At 45.4% G+C, this 24513-nt stretch overlaps 1 non-coding gene and 1 pseudogene across 1 annotated transcript; both read left to right on the top strand.

The window, feature by feature from the left end:
* The first annotated feature begins 7678 nt into the window (after positions 1-7678).
* On the top strand, positions 7679-7867 carry LOC144891888 (U2 spliceosomal RNA). Its single transcript, XR_013623298.1, has one exon. It is a non-coding gene; the product is annotated as a U2 spliceosomal RNA (small nuclear RNA).
* A 12223-nt stretch (positions 7868-20090) lies between these two features.
* LOC144891902 (U2 spliceosomal RNA) lies at positions 20091-20269 on the top strand (annotated as a pseudogene).
* The last annotated feature ends 4244 nt before the right edge of the window (positions 20270-24513 follow it).

The following is a 24513-nucleotide window of genomic DNA, read 5'->3' as shown; positions in this document are numbered from 1 at the left end:
TGGTGCATCATCGAGCATCACGAAAACCTGGTGCATCATCGAACATCACGAAAACCTGGTGCATCATCGAGCATCACGAAAACTTGGTGCATCATTGAGCATCACTAAAACCTGGTGCATCATCGAGCATCACGAAAACCTGGTACATCATCGCGCATCACGAAAACCTGGTACATCATCGCGCATCACGAAAACCTGGTACATCATCGAGCATCACGAAAACCTGGTACATCATCGAGCATCACGAAAACCTGGTACATCATCGAGCATCACGAAAACCTGGTACATCATCGAGCATCACGAAAATCTGGTACATCATCGAGCATCACGAAAATCTGGTACATCATCGAGCATCACGAAAACCTGGTACATCATCGAGCATCACGAAAACCTGGTACATCATCGAGCATCACGAAAATCTGGTACATCATCGAGCATCACGAAAATCTGGTACATCATCGAGCATCACGAAAATCTGGTACATCATCGAGCATCACGAAATCTGGGACATCATCGAGCATCACGAAAATCTGGAAAATAATCCTGAAAAACTGAGCGAGATTTCAAATCCAAAGCAATTTTGATGCGTGCTCTGCAGGAAGAAGTTGTCTTACAGTGTTACATGAAGAGTAACTCTGTAATGCATAAGCATCTGAAGCCATTCCATCCAAGGGAAGCTCGTGGTCATGGAATGGAAAGTCTTGCCAAACGTCACCGAGATCAATTGCCATCGTCGACATGCCGGAAACAGCCATTCACAAGCGGGGTCACGCAACGCAAGCCGGCTCAATATTCAATCTTGATAAGATACCCACTCCTCCCCGAGTCTTTGGGGGTCTTAAGGGTCTTTATAGTCTTTAACGGTCTTAGGGGTCATTTGGGTCGTCGGGATGTTTTGGGTCTTTTGGATCTTTGGGGTATTTTGTGTCTTCAGGGTCTTGAGGTGAGGTCTGTGGGGTCTTTTGGTCTTCAAAGGTTTTCAGGGTCCTTTGGGTCTTTTAGCTCTTCAGGTTATTTTGGGTCATCTGTGTCTTTTAAGTCTTTAAGGGTCTCCAGGGCTTTTAAGGGCCTGTCGGGGTCTTTGTGGTCTTAAAGGGTTTTCGAAAGTTTAAGCGGTCTCAGCAGTGTAAAGGAAGGGTAGAAAGGTATATTCCAACAGTACATAATGAATAGTGTCGCGTGATTCCCCTCGGTGAAGACCGGGAAATCACGGATAGCAATGGAGCGTTCCTTCGAGGCATTGTTCAACAGCGGATTTATTATCTCCGCGCGAGAGGAAGAGAGAAGAAGAAGAAGAAGCTGAAAGCTTTTACCTGACGCGATCCTCGAGCAGTCTTAAAACCTGCAAAAGGTAACTCAAAGGAAAACCGATTTACAATGTACAAAAATAACAGGTTTCTTTAACGGAACCCGAGAACAATGAAAACGCGACGCTCAAATTAATGTCCTAAATTGGGATCCCTCACACCAGACTTAAACACAGACACAGGACAGATAAATAGAAATAACAGGGCACGTGTGTGTGTGCTTAGCTTAACCACTCGTGTTCTCGTCGGGGATGGCGTCGGCCCTGTGTGCACAGTCAGGACGCGGCTCCGTGCGTGCCAAAACGCCTTGGCGCCAAGAAGGCCTCGACGCGCCCTTGTTTGCTCGGCCCCGATGAAGGCCTCCTGCGCGAAGCGAACGAGCGTGCAGCCCGCTTGCTCCGCCGTGCAATGTCCTCATGAATTTGGCACGGAACGGCGATGCACCCAACATCCGTATCAGAAGGGAGAGAGGGTCGAGGGTGAAGGAAGGCTTGAGGGCAAGAGGTCGGAGTAGAGGAATCTTAAGGGCAGTAGCGAACGAGGTCCAGGCACCAAGGGATCCATAAACGAGAGGGCAAAATGCCGGCCAGCCGTGGTTTTTACATCCTGTCTCTTGACGTCATCGGTCCTCCCTTCCAATCAGTCCGTCGCCTCTCGACCTCTAGAATGTTCTTCCCACGTCAGTCCTTCAACACTGGCCGAGCGCTTCGTGCTCTCCTCCTCATACCATCGGTCGGTGACCAATCAGTCGCTTCTTTACACCAATCAGCGGGTCGCTCCTTGCTCCGCCCCTGGCCAATCACAAGTCCTTCCTTACTCTGGCCTTTCGTTGGTGTGATCTCCCCATCAAACCACCTCGACCAATCCGACGTGAGGTGGGCACGGCCTCAGCCTGCATGAGCAATGTTTTATCGCCATGTTGGCACAATGCATGGGTGCTTCCTGCCTGCACTTCTGGTGAGTTTTATTGTGGGGAGAAATTAATTGGTATGTGTGGTGCTATCGGGCCTGCCGAGTGTCGATTGGTGTCGTGCCATAAGGGACAATGGATAAATCACAAGGTCTCACACACAGGGGAATTAGCATAATCCCTGCGATAATTAGCACAAGGCCATCCTCGTATGACCATATATATACGAGCTTAAACCGACATCTGGGCTAAAGAGGTCTTCTACTTATTACAAGGGGTGGTTCTTCTTCACGACAGTCGGAGCATGATACCTACACAGATCTACCTGATCTATATATCACTCTAGCCCTATATTCATAACAACAGACATATGCCATTAATAGACAGGATGGAACAGACGTTCAAACAGTACGTAATTAATAGATATTTAGTCACACGGCTTGATGGACTGCTTGTGTATTTTTCGGTTTGTTCTATATTTTAAGAAGAAGACGTTTTGGTCACAATTATGTACCATATAAAATACAATGTCAGTATGTTTGTTTGTACAGATGTCTACCTCTTCAAAAGAGAAGGTTTTACAGGCCAATCTTTCAACACAAATGTGTGGTCACTATGGTCTATTTTGAGGATTCGGTATGCTATTTGCCAATTATTTGGAAATTAATTATTTTATTATTATAAGCCCCCGTTGGGCTGATGGATTTGGCCGTGTTATGGATTATGGATGACTGGATGAGTCTGAAGTGGGGGCTTATGGATTTGGCCGTGTCCGTGCATCCGCAACCGTATCTCTGGATATGTATGGACCGATTTGGTCCTACTTGGCACAAAGACAAGGCATGACATATGCACATCATTTTGTTTCGTGATGCGATCAAAGATGGCCGGCTGGTGGCCATTCTCGTTGTAAAAAAAAACCGATGTTGAACACGTCCTCAACCATTTCTTGGACATGTGTTTGCCAATCTTGTTGAAACTTAGCAAACAGATAATGAATGATGGGTTACATAGGCACGTCATTTTTTTTCGAGATCAGATCCAAGATGGCCGTTTGGTGGCTTTTTTGTTACTTCAACCTATCCCCATCCATTTATCGGACATGCATGGCCCCATTTTTTTCAAACTTGGCACAAACCAATGCATGAGTATAGATATGCAGAAGAGTTTTTGTCAGATGGCCGACTGGCAGCCTTTAACTCCGCACAGCAAAATTACTAAACCACGGCGGAGCCAGTGACATTTTATGTCCTTTCACCTCCTCCACCGAAGGTGGATATGTTTATATTTTCACCCATGTCTGTTTGTCTGTCAACAAGATATATCAAGATGTTGTGGACGGATTGGGACGAAATTTGGCAGATAGGAAGTGTATATGGCACGGACAAAATGATTAGATTTTGGTGAAGATGCGGATTCGGATCCGGCCACTAGAATTTTAAAGTGAATCTTCACCATTGCGAGACAGGGCCAAAAACGACATATAGTGTGATATTTATAAACGTTGTGGACGAGTTATGACTAAACTTGGTGGATGAGTTGGTTCGGTGACAAGAACATAGTCAGGTTCACTATGTTAACAAATATAATTTCGTTCAAAATTTTGGGATTAGCAAACATGTACATTTTTGGAATCATCAGAGCATGGAGAATCCGAAAATCAATGTTGGCATTTGCACAGACACCTTCATGGCCGCCATTTTGGATTTTCAATATGGCCGCCATAAAATACATATTTTGTGCTCTCTCGGCTTCTAGTCAACCTGGAAACTTAATTAAATATGCTAATCCTATGTTTTCTGGGTCAAGGAATCCAATAAAGGCCTCAAAATAGTGCTCATGATTATAGAAAAGCAACAAACAAAGGTAATTGTACTAGGTCTACACCCTTCAGGAATATGCGTTTACAGATCTTCATCACTGTCCTGAGTGTCATTTTCGCAAAGGTGTCTAAGCAAATGCCAACATTAATTTTTGGAATCCTCATGCTCTGAATATTCCAAAAATGTATAGTTTTGCTAATCTCCGAAAAATATTGAACGAAAAAACATAGTGAACCTGACTAACAAGCCGCTTAGCTTATGTTTCAGGTCCGAATCTCGGCCCGACCTGGTCGTGGGATACAAAATGTAAAATGTTCAGCATGGCGGAGGTATGCTCTCTCACAAGTGCTGTTTTAGTTTCCACAGTTAACGACGAATCAACGAGCTTATTTAAAGATCGGTTCATTTGAATCATTGTAATAATAGTTCTCTCTTTCGGTCACTCGTTTCTCGGATCCTCATGACGTCATCGCACGAACCAGCATCGCCCTCTTCCTCTTCGACCTCCTCTGCTGGGCGGAGCCTGCAAAGCTCGATGGAATAACCGAAACGGAGTACGAGTGGATTAACATCGGGAAGTCATGTGCACAACTGTACAAGCACCACGTGACCTCCTCCCCTTTTCGCTGCTTCGCAACAAAGCACGTGATTTGATCCCAGTAAAAATCATAAACCCCCATACCCATTAGGGTTCCTGTAATTCAGGTCGAATGTATTATTTATAATGTATTAAACAGCTGGTGTGTTTAATGTCCAATTCCATTGGAATCTCGGTTGGCAAGCCGGGTTTTTACGCACGGGACGCGGCTCTGACGCACAGAGAAAATGACGTCATTTCGCTAATCTGTCATCCTGTTTTTCTTCACATGATAAATCCTATATTTCTCTCAAGATAAACAAAATATATACATCACAGCAGGATTGTTTAATACCAGGATATCAATGAAGATGCATAGCTGCAATGGAGGCGCCGAAAGATCGGACATTTCGATGGAATGATCGCCTCATTGTTGAAGAGTCCTGGGATAAGGGAGATGATTTCTGGCCGAATTAAAGCTTGGAAGGAGTTGATTCCTCTTTTTAGTTCAGTGAGGGAATGGTGGGAAGAGGTGAAACATCGGATTAAGGATATGTGTCAGAGGGTCTCAAGGGTACAGAGTGAGAGGGCTCTCAGGTCCTTTCGAGCTAAGTCGGCGTGCTTACAGAGATTGGGTAGGCTTCGTGTGCATGGGTTTGATGTGGGTGGAGAGATAAGTCAGTTGAAGCAGCAGATTAATAAATTTTTTCTGCAGCAATTTAACAGGGTTCAGTTTAGGAGTGGTTTGAGGAGGGAGAGGGACGAGCCTTGCTCGTCACCGTTCTTTCGGAAGTTAGTGAAGAACAAGATGGTTATGAAGGGATTGCTCAATGGAGGGGTATTGTATGAGTCGTGGTCAGGCATGGAGGAAGTCGTGAAGAGTTATTTTTCGGATTTCTTTTCCCAAGTTCCAGGGGATCTGGATAGGAGGGAGGTGTTCCTGTCAGGTTGGAATCATGACCCTGTGAATGGGGAGCCACTCACAGCTTTCTCTATTGAAGAGGTGGAGCGGGTGGTTCGAGATGGGAAGAAGGGGTCTGCTCCAGGGCCAGATGGATTGCCCTTGGAATTTTATAGGTGTTTTTGGGAAGAGCTAAAAGACCCACTTGTCGAGTTGTTTAATGAGGTTTTACTTGAGGGTGAGTGTCCAGCCTCTTGGGCCGAGTGCAATATTGTCTTGATACCCAAAAAAGGGGATCTGCACTGCTTGACTAATTGGAGGCCGATTTCACTATTAAATGGGGATTATAAGATTCTGGCGAAGGTTTTGCTGGGGAGGCTTCAGGTAGCTTTAGGAGATCGGTTGGGTGGGTTCCAGAGATGTGGAGTCAAAGGGCGAAGGACTACGGACGTGTTGCTTCTCCTTCGGGATTTGATTACGTCGGTGGAAATCAGGGGACGTTCAGCAGGGTTTTTAAGCTTGGACTTTGCGAAGGCGTATGACACTTTATCCAGGGAATATTTGTTCTCCATTCTAGCAGAATGGGGTTTTGGAGAGTCTGTGGTCAAGTTGATCAAAACACTGTATACCACTTCAGTTGGGCGAGTGAAGGTGAATGGGCGGTTATCGCGGCCGTTTGCGATTTCCCGGGGGGTTCGACAGGGATGTCCATTATCCCCCTTGTTGTTTGTTCTTGCGTTGGATCCCTTGCTATATAGGTTTTCTTTGCGCGTTAGCGGGGTATTGGTGCCAGGTTCGGGGGGTTCTAGGGTCCCATGTTTAGCTTATATGGACGATGTGGTAGTTTGTGTTGCTCAGAGTGGGGAACTGGAGGAGATTATGCGGGTGTGCGAGGACTTTGCAAGTTCCAGTGGACTGCATGTGAATTTTGATAAATCAAATTTGTTGGTGGTGGGAGGGGGGTCATGGGAGGAGGCCCTCTTGCAAAGATTTCGGGTCGTGGAGGGTTGCCTCCAAGTGCTGGGAGTGTGGCTGGGGACCGGCAGCAGTATAGCAAAGAATTGGGAAGAAAAACTAAGTTTGGTTAAAAATTTGTTGAGTGAATGGGGGCAGAGAACCCTCTCGTCAGTGGAGAGGGGCACTGTTGTTAAAGGGCAGATTTTTCCTTTGCTTCGGTTTTTAGCAGAGGTGTTCCCTCCAGCAGAAAGAATTGCTGCAAGGTTAAGGAGTTTGGTTTTTCAGTTTATGTGTAAGCCATGGTTTTATCGGCCTTCTCAGCACCGGCTAGGTGTCGGACAACTGGAAGGGGGAAGGGGCGGCCCAGACTTGGTAGCTAGTTTAAGAGCAGCCTTCGTGGCACTGCACATGACGATGGCGGGGAAGGCATCAGACCTTTTCTCTGCAGCCGTTGGGTATTATATTCTGCCTGAGTTGAACAGGGTTCGGGGGAAGCGTGTGGGTTTGGGTAGACCATATGATTGGAATCCCAAGTATCCCTATTCGGTATTGAAAGAATTTGTTCGGGAGGGTAGTTTTGGGGATGATTTTGAGTGGAGTTTTCGTAACTTGATGAAGGAGAAGAAAGTACAAGAGGTGTTACCGATAGGTGGTCTTCAAAGGGAAAGAACTTTGGCGGTGTGGCGGAATGTTTCGTCCCAGGCCCTTACTGGAGCTCAAAGTGACCTTGCCTGGTTATCTGTGTGCCAATTGTTGCCATGTAGGGCTGTGCAAGCAGTACGAGGTCATGTCTCCACCAATAAATGCCCATATATTGGATGTCAAGAATCGGAGTCAGTTCGGCATTTTTGGTGGGATTGTGTTTTTGCTTCCTTAGTTTGGAATGAGGTTTTGTGTAAGTTTTTGTGCAAGTTAAAGGTTAAGTTTACTTTAAGTTGGGAAATGATTTTGTACGGTCCGTTTGGCAATCAATGTAAACCGAAACAAATCGTGTTCTGGAGAATATTGAATTGTTTGAAAATGGCCTTGTGGAAGGCGAGGGTCTCAGCATGTTATGGGATGCATCATTTTTCTATGAATTATGTTCTTGCCTTGTTTAAGAGAGAGATGTTTCTTTATGTGGATTTACGGAATATGTTGTAATTGTTGTGGAGGATCTTCAATTGAGCAATTGTGACTTGCTTTGATGGTTGACACTTGTTTGCTGGTTTTCATTTTAATAAAAAATCGTCGTAGTATCTGTTCTTATCAGTTTAATAGCTGATATGTTCCGCAATGCGGGACTAGTCTATTAAATGGATTTTTGGTATCGGGAGTTGGATTAGGGGCTTGCTCCGTCCGCTCCACGTATCGACCCGGTATTGCAGTACCTCCGGGAACGGTGCACCCCCTTTGGGGGGACCTGGAAAACAAAGAAAAGATCATAAAGGAGAAACCTCAAGATTTGCTTTTACAACTGTGGATTTGCACACATTGTGGACCACTGTCTCCCGAGCATGATGCCCATCCGTCGCCGGCACAACATGATCCAGAACCGCCTGGTCAAGGCCATTTGTCATGGGGAAGTCTTTGTTGACCAACACGTCCCTGGTGAGTGGTGATCCCTCCCCACGTGAAAGACCTGATATCACTGTGGTGGAGGGAAACAAGATCACCATTGTGGATGTGGCTGTCCCCTTTGACAATGGCCCTGATTCCCTCACTGCCTGTGCAACGGCCAAACAAGAAAAATATTCAGAGTTGCGCCGAGCATTGGCAGCGGAGGGCAAGGACGTCCAGGTGTGTGGGTTTGTGGTCGGGGCGTTGGGGTCGTGGTTCGCAGGCAATGAGTCTGCCCTGAATCGTCTGGGGATTTCACGACCTTACCGCAGACTGATGAGAAGATTGTGTTGTATTGACGCAATTAAGGGATCGCGAGATATATACACAAAGAATTAAGTTAAGCACCCCTACACAACGAATTAAGGTAAGCACCCCCTAATATATATTCTTTGTGTATATGTATACATTGGCATATATTCTAAGGTATGTGAGATCAAATAATGATTGGTATGACATTAGCAATTATCCATTGATGAAATTGAGTGATCAAAGTGAAAAAAAGTGATTGGTTGAGTCAGTGATCCGATCACGTGGGTCCTACACACGTTATTGACGCAAAGATCGCTAGAGGTCTTCTCAGAACAATGACTGTACGTTAGAAAACATAAACGTCATCCACACTGTCCGTGATGGACCTATAGCTCCATACTTAAATTGAGGTGAAAATATGCCTAAAATTCCCAAAAAATTTCACCTTAAATTATTCAGAATAAAATATTGAAAACGGCATGATTGTTATGTTTTTATGTGACCATAATATCACTTCTCCAGAAAATATAGCAATAACATGGGTATATTACACTGTTTTGACGACAACAAACTTGTAATGTGCGAGGTTGTAAAAAAACGGGGGGGGGGGTGCTTAACTTAATTCTTTGTGTATATGTCAAGTAGTAGATTTGTTATTGCCTAAAGTTCAGTTATAGACGTTGGTTGCTAATGTGTTATGATTTATATGATGTTTAAAAATGCTAATTTCATAAAGTTAATAAAGGGTTTTTGCTTCGTTTTAGTTTTGGATGAGGAAAGGCTTAAAATGAGGTCATGCTGGACAATTGTATACGTGTGCTTTTTTCGAGGCTGGTCGTAAAACCACGCCCACATGCGCTTGTTTTTGCGTAATGCTAGTAGAATGACATGAACCTATCGTTAACCATATATATTTTGTTTTAATCACAGCAACGCATGACTCTGTATAAACATGCTTTGGATTACTCATGTACACAAACCCATAAAATATATGGGTTTGTTTGGCTAAGCATACACTCTCCTCTTTGTGAGTTACATTTCTGTTTTCTCGGAGCCCAGAGAAACATTTGGTCCAAATGATAAGGAAGGGCTGACTCCCCCGAATGATAACGGTGGGAGGGACTCTCGCCAGTCGCTTCGTTCTCTCGGAGATTTTCTGATAATCGTATTCGTATATAAGTGAATGAGAATCAATGCGTTTTCAGGAAGGCTTGACTTGGCATGTTCTTGCTGTAGCTTGCTGTAGACGTCGGTCTCCTCCGGATCTGTATAAGTTGGCTTTAATAAAAAACTGCGTCATTTTCAGGCTATTTGTGGACTTCTTCACCAAACGAAGAGCTGATTCTTCACAAATGGTACCAGGAGTGGGGTGTCAACAGACGCGGAGGACGGGAAACGGAGCCCGAGGGACAGGAGGAAGGCTGACCTGAGGCCGGCGCCGGCACGTTGATTTGATTAAAGGTGGGAGTTGTTTTATATCAGAGGGCTATTATTCCAAATTCGTACCTTCCTCCCTCGCGCGGGTTCAGTCTCCTTGTCTTCCGCGCTGTCTGCACTCGAACAGAAATTGTAAGTAAAGGCTCATTTAGGCCTCAGAATGACGTGGTTTTGTTAAAGCCAGGATAAACAAGTAAGGATAAACCAGGAAGGACTTAACAGTAAGCTTAAAGTTACAGTTAGCACCAGGAGGGGAAAATGAGGTCGGACAGCCATATAGGCTGAAGCCAGGTGGCCAAGATTTTTCCAGGAAGGAACAGCCCAGAGACAAGATGGGGTATGCCATTGCATGCCAGGGAACGAAGGGCTGTGGCTAAACTTAGATAGAAGGCCAAAGCAACAGAGGTCCAGATAGAAACAGGCCAGGACCTGGTGGACAAGAGAAAATAAATAAGCTCACAGGAAATGGGCCAGGTGGCCACAGGGTGAGAAGGACAGGAATGGTTTTTGAAATATTGAAATTTTAAGCATTGTAGCTATAGTTATTGAAGCTACAGGACAGAGGACAATTAAGTAAGCAGTTAAACAAGTAAAACAGCGAGTGATGCCGCTGGACCAGATACCAGACCAAGACCCCCCAACCCCCCAAGACCTGAGCTCAGTCCCGGGGCTCTAGGCAACACCCCCCACCCCCCCCAAGACCTGAGCTCAGTCCCAGGGCTCTAGGCAACACCCCAACACCCCGCCCTGCCTTCCCTTTTTTCACCTCAACCCACCCCCCGTCCAACCAGTCCCAAAAATCCTTTTCCTTGAATGAGAGACGTAACATGAATGAGCAAAGATTGTTTGGGAGTGGCTGGAGAAAGGCATGATTTGAGTCGATCTGAGTTTCGCGCGAAGTCTGGGAGACTTCTATGAGTATATGAATGAGGAATGAATGTATATTGGGATGTTAATTGACGTGTGTATCTAGCCAACGTATTTGTCTGTATGACATATGCAAAGCAGAGGGTTTCGGTGTGAAGCTTTGTAAGTGATCTGCTCGACGTGCGGGAAATTCAGGCCGGGAATGTCCATTTTAGCGTCTATCCGAGAGAACAGGCGAGGTCCTGAACTGAGTCCGGATTTTCATCTGTTTGGGAGTTGTTTGGGAAGCGAATTGATATAAATCGGGTCAGGAAAGCACTCGGAGTGCCCTTGTCGACCTACTGTTGATATGAAGCGGGTTTCTTGGAGATGGTTGCAGGATGGGCTGTTTTTTTTCGCTAAATTCAGAATTCGAATCAATATGTGTGTTTTACTTGAATCGAAGAGTTCATTCAATGGCAGATATTGTGGATTGTATGTGTGGGATGTATCGCTGAGGCAGCTCACCTTTGGAATTGGTGTCATATAGTGCATTTTGGGTCAGAGAGGTCAAGCGTCGGAGATCCTGTTTTTTTGCGATGTTTACGAGCTAGGGATGAGTTCTGACAGCTCAATGTTCTGACAACTCACTACATGTCAGGTCGCAGATTTGTTATGACAGCTTTTCGCACTTTGTTATGACAGCCGACTGCATGTCCCAACGTAAGGTAAACCCCGCCGCGAACGCGAATAGAGCGGCGTGCAGGGAGTGTTGGGATTCGTGTGGAGGCACGAGGGTGCGCGCCAAGACGGGGGGCGGCGTGGCGTCGTCGCGTTGAGATGGTTGTGCCAGGTCGATCGGCGATCTCTGAATTTAAATCGGATTTTTGTCATGTGTGTTGTGAAATTAAACGTCTATCCGAGAATCCTGGCAATGTTCGTTTAACTAAAGTGTGGTACAAACCTGTGTTTCCGCCGTGCGGCTCCGTGGAAGTTTGGGTAGAGGGATATTGGGTGTTCAGACAGGAGCCGAGCGAGCCGCGAGTCACGGGTGTGCTGTATGAGATTTGCTCAGAGTGCTGGCGATAACTCGCCCACTCTCAGAGGAGGATGTGTGCCCAAATGCATTGTGGGTCATTTCGACTTTGCTGGATGTCGGACGTTCATGTCAGACGAGCCATGTCGGAATAGTGGCCGGCTGCGACATATATGCCAGGCAATGTCACAGGACGAATACGTTACTTATAAGATGGATTTTTATTTAAGATGGATTTATAAGATGGATAGATGGATGGATTTATTTAAGATGGCTAAAATAAACGATTTCAAGACAGAGTAATTAATTTCCGGAGCCAAGTTCCAACAGGAAGTCTTGTTCATACAGTAAGGTACAGTGCGGAGTGGCGGCTGGAAGATGCATCGATGCATTTGTGTTGATCGATGCGGACACAGATTTAGTATGCTGGTAAGGTTAAGTTATTAAAATTGGAAATTCAATAATTTGAGCAGAAATGTCACGTTTCAACAGAACGCTGATCCGAGGAAGGAGGACGGTTGAGGTTTCAACTGTCGGTATGTGGTGTGGCTTGTGCCAAGGTGTGGGCGCGAGGAGGTGTGTTGATGAAGCGTTGTGCGAACGAGGAGGGATGTGCGAAAGGTGCACCAGGTAGAGAGGTGCTGCATTGTGAAGCACGCCTCGTACGGAAGTTCCTGGACGGATTGTGACGGTTGTTGGATTCGTAGGAGCTAGCATTTTGCGATGTAGAGCCTCAATAAGGGTCATTTGTCTGTCTGGATGTGGTTCTTGCAGGGAATGACGCCGGACTTGTATTATTTGCGGAAAAATAAAGCGCTGGTTACCCCAATTCGAAGTTTGACCTTTTAAAGTTTAGTTGACCTTTGTTCGAGATATGCAAGGGAAAGGTCAGAGGTAATTCACTAACCTTGGAAGAACGACAGGCGGAGTCAGTCTACAGGGTGTTGCTTTAACGACAGGATATATAGGACTTAAATCTGGAGAATATCGGGACATTATATTGTGGGTAAAACCAAAATCATGTACATAATTAGTGGACAGAGAATATCGAGTTTTTTGTTGTTGTGGACGCGTCAGGTACAGTACGCTTGGAATTTAATTTAACCGGGCCGAGCGGTGGGGATTTGAGATGGATTTGAGTCACGTTAAATGGAGGACATTTGTGAGGATGAAGAGATGCAAGTAACGTGGATTAAATTGTGGTATCACGAGTTGGGTGCCAGAGATATTGTGGTTATTATAACTCACTGATTATAGGGGGCGCCGGGCGCACCGAGTACAGATCGGGTTGCATGATGGAGCACGCATGCATGGATTTTGGCTTTGCGAGGCTCCGGATAGAAATTGGCATTTCGATGCTGTGGATTATATTGTGCCTGCCCGGAAAGGTGATGTCCTGTGCTGGGGCTGGCGACATGCCTCTGTTATTTGTCTGTCTGTCGGTCTGATTGTAAGTCTTTGGTACTGGGAGGGCTAATTGAGTGCTCAGGCGTCATTGTTCCATGGAGGCAGGAGCTGTGAGTCACAAAATGTAAATGTAACACAGAGAGATGGACAGGACAACAATGGAGTTTATATGGACGGGTTTGGGGCAGTTTCAATCTGACAATTACAGAGTGCTTTGTTCCGTTCACGAAACATGTAAAATTCATGGAGTTGAAGTCGTTTGCAAGAAGGCAGCAGAGTCAGTACTGGGATGCAACTTCGTCCGGGGGTTTTGGTCCAGCCTGCAAGGAGTCCAGGGGCTTGTTTTAGGGCTGGGTCGCCAAAAATGGGATGCTGTGCCCATCTGGATGTAAAATTATCCATCAAGGACGGGGAATAATGTGCAGTGTGATTGGGTAAGAGGTAAAGGCCATAAAACACCAACCCCATGAGGAACGAAATAAATGGAGAGATGTTGGGATCACATGATGGTTGGGATTGAAGAACAACCTACTGGGATTTCAAACCTGTGTTTGGGTCTGGGGCAACTGGGTGATGGGCAACAGTGTATGAGTGAGTAATTATGATCTGTTTAAGTGTAAGAGGCGGTGGAGAAGAAAGGGGTGATGAAAAGTTATTTGTTTTAGTGTGAAGTAGGTTGGTTGCTTATTTGTCACAGTAAGATGAGAGTTGTGTTTTTAAGCTTGGTCTTTGAATGAATTGTTGCTTGGAATGTGTTGATTGGAAAAGTGATTTCTGATCGCTGATCCGATCTGGTTTTGAATTGTTGATTTAATTTTGAATTGATTGGAGGTAATAAGGATTTGTGTTGATTTCCTGATTTGAGTTGATCTGGAAACAAAGACAGATGGGATTAATGTGTATATCAGGAACATTTTGGAAAAGAAATATGGATATATGACATTACTAAAATATAACCAAGCAATTGAGAGTTCTTGGGTTAATGGGATATAAATAAATGCATCTACAAGTTGATGGTTTATAAAAAAAAATTTAGTTCTGGATGATACTTAAACGATGAACAATGTTGGCAATATACAAAGAATGTGACTTGTTTTTTGGGGGGAAAACATGTGGTTTAAAATTGGTTGGCTAAGTTTTAAAGATGGAGATGTTTCGCAGAACTCTTATGATTATTTATATGAGTGGTGGACTATTCCATGGAGAAGCATGGTATGGTATAAAAATAAAGAGGGAGTATCCAGGAAAAAGATGTTCAAGTGAACTTTGTGCTGTGAAAAGAATGTCGAGTTAATGGAAGTGTTTTGTTCGATTAATTTTGTTCAATTTGTGTTCAAATGACCATCGATGTTGGGGGCAAAGTTATGGGTGAATTTGGTGAGTGGTTGTGGGCAAACGAAGATTAATTTAGATTTATCATAGTTAAGTTCGAGGAAGTTGATTTGAAGCCAGAATTTCATTTGGATGCCAGAAAGGAGAAAGGAGATGCTGAAAGCCAGAAAGGAGATGCTGTTGTCTACTCTGAATGACAGGTGGCGGTATCCAGGGCGCTGAGGAGTTTGTTCACGTTGTAAAGTTTGTTTATTTAGTTTGTTTATTGTAGAGAAGAGTGCTTTTGGGATTCCGGAGCCAGAGTGGATAATTTGAGAGTAGTAGGTGGTCCATGTGAAGCTTGGGAGTGAACTGATTTGGGTTTAATAGGCACAAGCTGGTCTAAACAGGGTGAGGAGGATGGCGTGATTGATGATGTCAAAGGAGGCGTTGAGGTGAGGAGGATGAAAATGTTGAGGTTGCCGGCATCAGAGGAGAGAAAAGGTCGCTGGTGATTTTGAGGAGAGCAGTTTCAGTACTGTGGCTGGAGCAGAATCCGGATTGGGATGTTTCATACAGGTTATTGGCAGAGTGGTGATGTTTGAGTTGAGTGGCCACAGCACGTTCCAAAACTTTTGACAGAAAGGGTAGGTTGGAGATGGGTCTGAAGTTATTTAGGGTGTCAGGGTTTAGTCCAGGGTTTTCCAGAATGGGGGTGAAGTTTCACGAGTTTTTGGGGAAATCGGTATGTGAAGCTGGATTAAGTTGGAACTGCTTGATGAGCCATGGAGATGGATTGGGTTTCGTTGTTGGTTGTCTGGGAGTTCGGTTGTTGCATTGCCAAAGGTTTCTGTGTGGTGGACACACTGGTTGGCTGTTGTCTTGTGTGACGTGGGTGGAGATGTATGTGGCTGTGTGTGGCTGCCTGGAGGGGAAGACGGCTACAGTGGTTGATATTGGTTGTGGGTTGTCCGGGGTGCTTCGATTTGCATAGGGGGTGAAGATTGGGATATTACATTATTTTAAGTAAGTATTGGTATGAGTAATTACATAAGTAATTATGAGTTATTATGAGTATTAGTTATGAGTAAGTGATTATTTTAGTAAAGTTACATGTTTCGCTGTGTTGTGGATCTGCGGACAAGCTAGTTTGATGGGTACCCTGGGGTCTTCGGCGTGTCTATGTGTTTGGCTGTCTGTCACACCGGACTCTTGAATGGGTTTTCATGAGACGAATTTCAGACATAACAGTGAGAATCTATTTTGAGCGAATCACAGTGGGTGAGGAAAACATTGTGTGTGACCAGACACCAGAACTGACCAGAATTGAAATTGGAAGTAGACCAGGTTATTTCTATTATTTGTTTATTCGTGAAAATAAATAAATAATAGGGGGAGGTTAATGGAGGTTAATGGTGGTTTGTTTGTGTTAATTCTAGTTGAAACTCTCGCTGAAGTAATTTTCGTTTATTTTTATTTTTTGATTCGATTTGAGAGTTGAGATGATTGATTTTTTATTAATTTTATAATTTTATTTTTATTGATGTTGGAAACAGGTAATGGGATGCTGAGAGAAGGATTGAATTTAATTTGAATTGGACTGGATTAAATGGGATTGAATTTAAAAATTGAATATTGGATAAAATTGGATCCACTTGAAAAAAGTGGATTAGGAAATTGGAGAAAAGGTGTTCTATGAAACTATGAATTGAATGAATTGAATCTATGAATTGGAGACCTGTAGACCAGGCGCTCCCAGGAGACTTGTGGACCAGGTGTTCCACCAGAGGAAAAAGACCAGGTGTTCGTGGAGCACTTCACCTGCAAGAACGCCTTGGAACCAAGGTGGAAGGGACCAGTCCAGGTGTTGCTGACTACACCAACGGCAGTCTTTTGCGAGGGCAAGACTTCGTGGATCCACGCCACGCACTGTAAGTTGGCCATACAAGCACCAGACACTACACCACAGCAACCACAGTAAGGATGGGCCTAATCATAGGTACAATACTATTGATAGCGACAGCAGCTAGGGGAAACTCCGATTCCAATAGATGCGAAAACGAAACCCGACACCTCACCGTAACATGGGGACAAAGAGTATCACTACCATGTTTCGAACAGAAAGCCCTGCACACAAATTGGGTGAACATAAATTGGCTAGCACTGTCGGCAGGGCCTGGACGCGTTGGCATGATACTACAAAAGCAACGAGAGTTCCGGGAAGACGGGCAAGCTAGCATTAAGACCTTGGCCCAACCAGGATACCAATGGGGAACCCCTGATTTTAAGCTACAAACACGCACACGCCTAGGGAAAGACATGACCATGCAGGTCCGGTGCAGCGTCTGGACCCCTGGCACGGCCGGTGGCGAAAAGAACTACATACCATGCATCGAATACATACTCACGCCACAACCCCAGAATAAGGCCCCAAAGAAGGGTGAAAACACATATTGGAAAGTGGCCAGGGAAGTGGCAACAATTCAAAATAGGACACACTGCTGGTCGTGCATGCGCTTTCCCCAAGCAGGCACCACAGGAATACACATGATAGTGCTACCTCTGTCCCTCAATGACCTCTGCTCACAACCTATCGATTCCCCATGTTTAGTCACCACGCTGGAAAGAGAAGGGGTTGACAACGGCAAGAGTTGCAATCGACAATTTAATTATCGCCCGTCAATGATTGCCCATGTGGCCGAGAGGCCTGCCCCCGTCTGGGTCAAACCACAGAAAGGGAAGGTCTGCCTCCAGGGTTCCGGCCACTTGCGTATGGGAGAATCAGAATGCGCCTACACTCTCCCCGGGAAGCTGGGACAAGGGAGCTCGGGGATTACATTACGAATAGTACTGCAAGATAAACACAACCACAACATAACGGCTATAACATTCTCTAGGGGGGTTAGTAGGATTAATGGGGTGGTAAAGGGACTCCAGTGCTTATCCACCCACCTGGTCCCACCCCATGGGACAATGTTTATATGCGGCGACAAGGCTTACCCCTATTTACCAAATAATTGGGGGGGCACATGTTATCTGGGTTCAGTCCTTCCTGACGTTGAGATACTGGATGAGCTAGACCCAAAGTCCTTGGACAGGCGTAATAAGAGGTCAGTCATGAATGAAGATGGAACCACTAAACTACACGGGAGTCTATGGGAAAAGGTGTTTGGTTTCTTCTTCCCAGGAGCGGGCACAGTCATGGATAGTTTCCGAATAGACAAATTGGCTTTGACCCTAGAAAAGGTGGCAAACGACACCGCTACGGCTCATGACATACTATTGGACACGGTAATTCACATGCGTACAATGGTGATGCAGAATCGGGTGGCTTTGGACATGCTCCTGGCAGAGAAAGGAGGGGTATGCGGAATTATAGAGGGAAAATGTTGCACTTACATACCCGATCCATCTGAAGGAGTGTCAGCCGCAATAGTGAGACTAAGGGAAACTAGCCACGCCCTGACGATCGATCGGATCGCGCGCGAAAATTCTTATACATTTAGCTGGCTCACTGACTGGTTCCAGGGATGGACGGGCACCATAGTGAAGTGGTTATTGACCGCACTGGCTGTGATAATCGGGGTAGTAATTTGGGGGGCACTAATGAAATCTCTAGTCCTCCTCTGTATGAGAAAGTATTTTACAGGATGGAAAGTGAAAAAGCCGCCGACAACGACTATGGCTCTGACCACTGAGGCCGTCGACCTGAACGGGTCCTTCAACAAGGCAGTTGCGACCGGCGCTCCAGAAAATTGCATTGAATTTTGTGGCAACTGTGATACTTGTGTGGATCCCATGTGGGAACTGGCTGCTGCCTGTAACGGTGTATGTGATGACTGTGATACTTGTGCTATAAACCCCTTGCGTGTACTGGCTAACGCTGCTTATGTATTACAAGCTGACAGCTGCACGCCCCCTTTTAAACCCAACTATGGATCTGATTGCGACGCTGGGTCTGGCGGTCGAGGGACCCGACGTGGATATCCTAGACCCGCAAGCCGACCAGGCGCCCAAGGGAGACTTTGACATAAAAGGAAGTTCCTCTCTTTGCTTCATATGTATTAAGTTCAAATGCTTCAAGTGAATCGGATTTTTACGCTCTGTACCCTGACCAGGAAATTGAGACACAAGATACTGACAATATTATGTATTCCCCAGAACAGCAGCACGTGAGGGACCTCATGGGCATGATCGTTGATTAACTTCGAAGATCTGCAAGGACTGAGTCTGCAAAGGGTGGGGGGAGCAAGTTCCGCAGGGGAGGTGACGGGCCCTCTGGCGGAGCAGAACCTCATCTGGACCAGACGCCTTCGTTGTGGATCCGAAACGTTAATGGACTTTCATGTTCTGAGCCCTCAGGCTCCGAGCACGCACCACACGACACGTTCGCCAAATGCACGGGCGAGGCGCTTTGGGCGCACGATATGCCCTTGGGAGATACCCGCATTACACAATTATTTTTTCAATACCCGCATTACACAATTATTTTTCAATAAAGCCCAATGTGGCACGTTGTCTCTTAAGATACTTTGTCTCGACGAGACAAGAGGAAGGAATGTCAAGTAGTAGATTTGTTATTGCCTAAAGTTCAGTTATAGACGTTGGTTGCTAATGTGTTATGATTTATATGATGTTTAAAAATGCTAATTTCATAAAGTTAATAAAGGGTTTTTGCTTCGTTTTAGTTTTGGATGAGGAAAGGCTTAAAATGAGGTCATGCTGGACAATTGTATACGTGTGCTTTTTTCGAGGCTGGTCGTAAAACCACGCCCACATGCGCTTGTTTTTGCGTAATGCTAGTAGAATGACATGAACCTATCGTTAACCATATATATTTTGTTTTAATCACAGCAACGCATGACTCTGTATAAACATGCTTTGGATTACTCATGTACACAAACCCATAAAATATATGGGTTTGTTTGGCTAAGCATACACTCTCCTCTTTGTGAGTTACATTTCTGTTTTCTCGGAGCCCAGAGAAACATTTGGTCCAAATGATAAGGAAGGGCTGACTCCCCCGAATGATAACGGTGGGAGGGACTCTCGCCAGTCGCTTCGTTCTCTCGGAGATTTTCTGATAATCGTATTCGTATATAAGTGAATGAGAATCAATGCGTTTTCAGGAAGGCTTGACTTGGCATGTTCTTGCTGTAGCTTGCTGTAGACGTCGGTCTCCTCCGGATCTGTATAAGTTGGCTTTAATAAAAAACTGCGTCATTTTCAGGCTATTTGTGGACTTCTTCACCAAACGAAGAGCTGATTCTTCACATATATATATTGAACATATGTCGGGCCACCGTCAGTATGCCGAGGGAGCCTGATTGTCTTGTCTTGTCTTGTCTTGTATTTGTTGATGTTTGTTTTAATTGTGTCGTTTTTAATCACATGAGTCCTTTTTTTTTGTTTACTGTGTGGCCAAAATGTCGAGGAGCGAGTGTCTATAATAGATTGGTCCTGTGATTTTTAAACCTGGCTTGGGGCCTTTTATTGGACCCTGGATGATGTTTCGGAAGTTTCCGGGGTTCCTTTCTCCTTTTATTTTACATTTGATTCCCCCATTTGTGGGGGAAATTTTTATTGATTATTTAAACATACATATTCTGGCTTTGTGCCCCTTATTGGACCCTGGATGATCTTCTGGAAATTTCCGGGGTCCCCTTTCTCTTTTTTATTTGTTTACCCCTTTTGTGGGGGAAATTTTAAATTTTTTAAACGTTGTGTTTTGATTTTTAAATTTTTTAATAAATCTGTTCTTATCAGTTTAATAGCTGATATGTTCCGCAATGCGGGACTAGTCTATTAAATGGATTTTTGGTATCGGGAGTTTGATTAGGGGCTTGCTCCGTCCGCTCCACGTATCGACCCGGTATTGCAGTACCTCCGGGAACGGTGCACCCCCTTTGGGGGGACCTGGAAAACAAAGAAAAGATCATAAAGGAGAAACCTCAAGATTTGCTTTTATAACTGGAGAGATATTTAAACTTGAAAACTCTGATACTGAATCGGGAAGTTGTGCAGTGGTTTGTGGGTTCGTCCTCTCCAATAAATCTTCCCACTCATGATTATTCTCCACAAGTTAATAAACAATTTATGCTAAATTAAAAAGGCAATGTGGGGATGACAAACTTCAGTCTAAAAAAGGTCCTCAACAAGACAGGGATGATGTTGGTTTAGAGAGTCGACAACAGCGTTGCCGTCACATAACAATCCCTACATCACTGCCTCATTTACAATTCATCAATCGTTGCTTCAAGCTTCCACAAACATTTCACTGGTTACAACAGTACTTGATTACTCTTGTAGTGTAGCCACATAATGAGATTGTACAAATTCGCAATCCGACTATAATGTTATAACATCAGTGCATGATCATCAACTTCTTACAAACTGCATGAACTTCTCTAATTTCAGCATTATATAATTATCTCCATTTGTGATTGGTTACTCTATGTTGATAAAAAAGAAAAGTTGGAAAGAAAACTGAAACTGCAGGAAGTCCCTGAAATTATATTGGAGCTTCTTATACTTTTGCAGAAATTATATATAGGAGCTTATGATACTGTAACGAATATGGAAACGTTACAATGTGAACGTTACAAAAGTACGGTAACACCCTGTTAATGTAAATAATGGTCGCAGTCGGCGTACCAGTTAATTCCATGAAACTTACACGCAGGTCACGATATATCTTTTAAATAGTGTATTTCCTTATTCCATGTAGGCTAAATATGTGTTTCCCACTAGATTGACTTTGCATTGTATCAAACAAAATAAGCGTAGGCCCTTCCAATTTCCCCAAAACCTCCCTTCCAATTGCCTTCCGCATTTTGGCCGGTTTTCTTCAAACCACCATTGGCCACGAGGTAGGGTTGGGGAAGAAAGGCGTGTCTCCACCTCGTCATAAGAGGGAAGGAGTGAACCAGCCCTAACAGCCAATCAACACCGCGGTGAGTGACCCGGTAGGCGTGCCCTCGGAGTCGGCGGCTTGATTTCGCTCGAGGTGATAAAAGCGACTGTAAGGGACTGCTTTAGGAGATGACTTGGAGAGGCCTTGGGAGATAAGCAAAGAGGCGGTGAGATGCGAAACGCTCCAAGCCAAAGAGGAGAGGTACTCGGCAAGGGAACCAGCTTTGGAGAGACGCGCTGAAAGGAGGGAGACGGCTCCACCCCCAGGAAGAGGAGCAGGTGTGCCGAACCAGCGCGTGACGTCTACCGCAGTGGATACACGACGGAGGGTTTCCCGCCAAAACCGCGAGGAATTGCGAACTGCGGCCTCCCGACCTTGCCTCCCTCTCAAGCAATCCATCTCAAGCCTTACCTGCCTGCATATATCCCCTGTGTAAGTGTGAACGTCCTGGCCTACTCATTGTCTTGGGGTTAAGTAAGAATGAATAGTGTAAGTTAACGATTCGCTGTGTTACTGCTTCTTCCATCCATTGCTTGTGTGTGTATAATAAAATCTGTTCTTCCTCCGTATTCTTCTTCTTCTTCTTTTTCATTCTCTTTCGGTCGCTTTAGAGATTTCCCGATTGAATATCTGTGGGGCGATCTGGTCAACGTCGGGTGGAATCGGGTTTTAATCGGGGAGTAACTGTTCGGACGCGGTTAAATACACCACCGCTCGGTCAATATAACATCTAAAAGCCGCGTCTGTAACATTTGGTAGTCAGGAGGTGGGATTCGAACCTGGGACTAAATTTATTTAGCCCAAATTTTGGACACCAATTGTGTTAGTACAGTAACAATTTGGTAGTCAGGAGTGGGGATTTGGAACCCTGGACCAAATTTTGGACACCAAATTGTACAAATTGGCAGTAACATTTGGTGTCGAGGAGTTGGATTCGGACCTGGGACTAAATTTATTAGGCCCAAATTTTGGAACACCAATTGTACCATTAGGGTAACAATTGGTGTTGGGAAGTGGAATTCGATCCAGAGCGCGTTTCACGCGCTCGAAATTATAACGGCGAAATTTGATTTTGTTTTATAAAGCAAAACCCGAATTTTGAGATCGCGCCATGGACAATCAAGGCGATCGGATGTCGGTAGGAGAGATAGACAGGGTGGAATCGACCCAGGACCTCGGGGAAATGTATGTGGAGGATAGGGAGGAGGAGAAAAATAGCAATGTGGTTGCGGAAGTATCAGACGCGCAAAGTGGCGTCCTCACGCACGTGGGTGAAGCGGCACCAAATTTTGCCGCGACCGTGGCAGCGCCCCTGGTGGATTCGAACCTTTTTATGTTGCAAATGAGGGCCCTTATTATATGGAACGAATGGGAGACCAAATTGTGGGAATGAGGGCTGATAGTGAGCGGTTGGGAAACCAAATGGGGATAATGGGAAACCAAATGGGGGTAATGGGGAACCGGATGGATGCTCAGAGTGAGCAATTGGGAGTAATGAGGGACGAAGCGAGGGGTACCGGTGAGGGATTAGACAAGAAATTTGAGGGGTTAGACAATGGGATAAAAGAGGTGCAAAATGGGTTAATGGGGTTAGAAAATAGGATGGAAGGCAAATTGCGGGAGATAGGGGAGCAATCCGCCCGAGAAATCAAACAAATGGGAGAGCAGATAGAGGAGGTGAAAATCGGGGTAGAAACCAAACTGGATGCTCAGAGGGATGAATTGGGACAGATGAGGGTGGCATCTACAAAAGAGATGGAGGAAATACGACGAGGGGTAAGTGAGGAGGTTTCGGGGCTACGCGAGGAGGTAAAGCGAGGGGAGAAGCGTATGGAGAAAGAAGTGAGGAATAATACGGCTAAGTTACAAGGGGGAATAGAAGATCTGACAGAGGAGGTGGAACAGCTGACAGAGGGACAAGCTAAGTTAGTGGAGCAGGTTCAAAGGAACACTGCAGTACTCGGAGGGTTAAAGGCGACACAAAAAGAAATTAAAAACGAATTAATAGCGACACAGAGGCAATGTCAGATGGTACGGGAGGAACTGACAATGAGGGTGGACGAGGTGACAGAGATAATGGAGACAAAGGACCGGCAGGTGAGGACGCACATCGAAACGGTTAAGGTGGCGTTAGAGGAAGAGATAGAGGGGGCGCACCGAGAAATAAAAGAGGTTAAACAAAAATTAGAGGAAGTGGAAGAAGAGGTGAGTGAAATTAAGAAGGGACGGACAGAAACTAAGAGAGAAATCCAGGAGGAGGTAATGGAATATGTACAAGGTCTGTGTTCAAATCATGATGAGGTGCTCACTAACCAAATAAAAAGTTTGCAGGTGGCAGAGGAGGTGCGGAGACGAAGTACGGAGGTGAGTGGCAATGTATATGATGTGAGGAAAGCTTCAGTCGGCTTGGGGATTGGTTTGGATCCGGGTGTTCGTGAAAGGCCCTTGGTGAAGTGTGTGACAGGTCAGGTGTGCGAAAAAAGAGGTGTGCGAGAATGTCCGACCATGGGGTGTGTGAGGAAAAAGTGCACGCCGAGGAGTGAGTGTGCCGTCAAGAGTGAGTTGGTCGAAGCGCGTGTGCGAGGGGGTACATGGAAGCGCGGTGTGGTGAGTGTTACGGAGGAAGTAATGAGAGAGTGTACACCTGTGGTGAGTGTTACGGAGGAAGTAACGAGAGAGTGTACACCTGTGGTGAGTGTTACAGAGGATGTAACGAGAGAGTGTACACCTGTGGTGAGTGTTACAGAGGATGTAACGAGGAAGTGTACACCTGTGGTGAGTGTTACAGAGGATGTAACGGGAGGGTGTGCGCGAGAAAGGTGTGTAACGGACGGGTGCATGAGGAAAGAGTGTGCCGTCGAGAGTAAGGGTGAGTGCGCTGTCAAGAGTGGAGGTGAGAGTAGTGAGAGTGAAACGGAGCGTGAGTTGGTTGTGACAGGTGAGCGAGGATGTACACCTGGAATGGAAGGATGCACACCTGGAATGGTAGAGCGTGTGTGGGGATGCACACTTGAGTTGGTCGTGAGGCACGCGGTTGGGTGTGCGGGTGAGAGCACACCTGTGATTGTCACAAAGGAGGTGACCGAGAAAGGGGCGCGAAGAGGTGTATTGGTGAGGTGTGCGAGCGACGAATGTGTGCCAAGGTGTTCGGTGGTCAGGTGTGTGACCAAGTCGGCAAGCGGAATGAGTGTACCGAAGTGTGTAAGCAAAGGTACGAGGAGAATGGGAACAGCTGCA

The sequence above is a fragment of the Myxine glutinosa genome, chromosome 4 (genome assembly GCF_964187855.1).
Source record: "Myxine glutinosa chromosome 4, kmMyxGlut1.1, whole genome shotgun sequence".
Classification (NCBI taxonomy): domain Eukaryota; kingdom Metazoa; phylum Chordata; class Myxini; order Myxiniformes; family Myxinidae; genus Myxine; species Myxine glutinosa.
Note: the sequence above shows the minus strand (reverse complement) of the source record. Positions and strands in the feature narration are given on the sequence as shown.